The following is a 2,452-nucleotide window of genomic DNA, read 5'->3' on the forward strand; positions in this document are numbered from 1 at the left end:
ATTTTAACAGTATTATAATCAAAAGAAGGGTAATCGATTTACCTTTCTTTTAATATATATTGACAGTTGCAAATCATTTGCACTGGTTCACAAAAATTCAGTTTTGTTAGAACTTTGCAAAATTTGACAACTTTGTCACTTCTTACGTATAATGTTTTCTAAAGTTGCAAAATTTCTATAAAATAGTTAACCGATTTTAACAATATTATAATCAAGAGAAAGGTAATCGATTTACCTTTCTTTAAGTATATATTAACAGTTGCAAATCATTTGTAATGGTGCACAAAAATTCAGTTTCGTTACAACTTTGCAAAATTTTACCACTTTTTCACTGGTTATAGATAGCTGTTTACAAAAGTTGCAAAGTTTTTATAAAAACGTAAAGCGATTTTAACGGTGTTGTAATCAAAAGAAAGGTAATCGGTTTACCTTTGTTTTGATAATATATTAAAAGTTGCAAATCATTTGTGGTGGTTCAGAATAATTAAGTTTTCTTACAACTTTGCAAAATTTTACAAGTTGGACCTACACTTTGAAGGTGCTCCTGGCGTTGAAGGTGCTGAGGGCGGAAGGTACCCATGGTGCTCCTGCCGATGAAGGAGCTGAGGGTAGAAGGTACTGGTGGTGCTCCTGGCTATGAAGAAGCTGAGGGCAGGAGGTTCTAATGGTGCTCCTGGCGATGAAGATGCAAGCGTTGAAGGGGCTGATGGTGAATCCCAAATCTGTAAACAAACAAAAATATCAATCAAAATTTATAAACATATAAAAAGTCTCAATACATACCTTAAGAATGTGACTAAGTCGCTCCTATTTTGCAATCTAAAAGAAGAAATTACATTATAATTAAATAGAATTGTTAAATACGTACTCTTACCTTCAAAATTTTCGCAAAGTGACATTTCTTCACAGTATGTATACTGTCATCAAAACTCCGATGTTTCTAACTTGCTCGCTCTGACGCATAGAATTCTTATTAGAGTACGAATTCTTATCGGGTATGTAGCTCTAACAAAGGGACATTTTTTTGACAGTTCGAACAAAAAAATTTTAAGTGTGTGGGTGAGATGACTAAAAAGTTGTGAATGTGTTTGTAAATCGTTTGAATTTCAGGGGAAAGTGGTGAGCCGTGGCTGGGGGATATTGATTGCATTATAAACATTTTCATTTATTTGTTAAACATACAATTCCTTCCATTACAACCTGGTCCTACGGATGCTAGAAGCGCGAATTCATATAAGGTGGTGTTACCGGAAAATGAATAAATAAATTATATGTATAACAGAAAATTAATAAGATGAAATGAAATTATTGTTTGATTTCTAACCAAACCTATGTATGTAACTCAATCGCCTAATGGTTTGCCGAACCGTAAACATATGTTTACACATCCAATTTCGTGAGTAGGCACCTGGTACTCACACCTTTTTTAAGAAGTTTCACTTCTATCATGCGTACGGTGTTACACACGCATTTTTTTAAATTTAAGCACACCGAATGCATAGGTATGTATGCATGTATGCACTACACACTAATATTCTACATTAAGATGGAATTCATTTACTGAATAAAAGCTGAGGAATAGGTAAATTGAATATGTTTTCCGTTGTTATAAATGTATTGAAATTAATTTATTAATAAAAACGTGAGGAAATGGATATCTATATAAACTTTATATTGAATCAAAAAAATTATTAAACATGATAAGTGCACATACATACACGCATTTTTACTTGAAAATAAGTGTGTGGTGGTTAATATGTATACGTTGTCATCTCCGTACAGCTCACTTCTCCTCGCCTAGCACGCTCGCGTGCTCGTCGACTGCGTGCACCTCTGCTGTGCATCCCTACACTAGTCGAGTAGAAAATTCAGCAATGGCGTGAAATTTTCGATACGATTCAACTCTCGGAAAAAGATTTACATTCGACACGACTCTCGCAATGAGGATGATTAATTTGAAAACGTGAGCAGGTAAATTTGCAAATAAAAGAGAGCAAAATTGGCCCTTAATTTATTTAAAGAGTGGGACAAAATACACAATTTGGGGGCTATTACTAAATACATTCATGTACATATTGAAACAAACGCAAAAGTTGGCGCTGATTGTGATACCACTAACTCTGTCTTGAAAATTTTTACAGAAATATGACGTCATAGGAGATTTTGTGTATTGCCTTTGTAATATTCATATACATATCCATATGGAAAACATATACACACTGATAGATCTCTCTCAGCTCTCCACCGGAAAATCTGCGATGACATCATATTCACGTTAATCTTCCGAATTGCACATCAATCAGCGCAATCTTGTTTTCTATCGGTCTTGGGTATTCATGGTGAAACGAATACAGACGGTGGCGCTAATTGTGATACCGCTAACTCTCAACAATTTTTACAGAAGTGTGACGTCATAGCAGATTTTGTTAATTGCCTGTGTAATATACATATG

The sequence above is a fragment of the Rhagoletis pomonella genome, unplaced genomic scaffold, assembly GCF_013731165.1.
Source record: "Rhagoletis pomonella isolate Grant_MI unplaced genomic scaffold, Rhpom_1.0 Rhpom_scaffold_00327, whole genome shotgun sequence".
NCBI lineage: Eukaryota > Metazoa > Arthropoda > Insecta > Diptera > Tephritidae > Rhagoletis > Rhagoletis pomonella.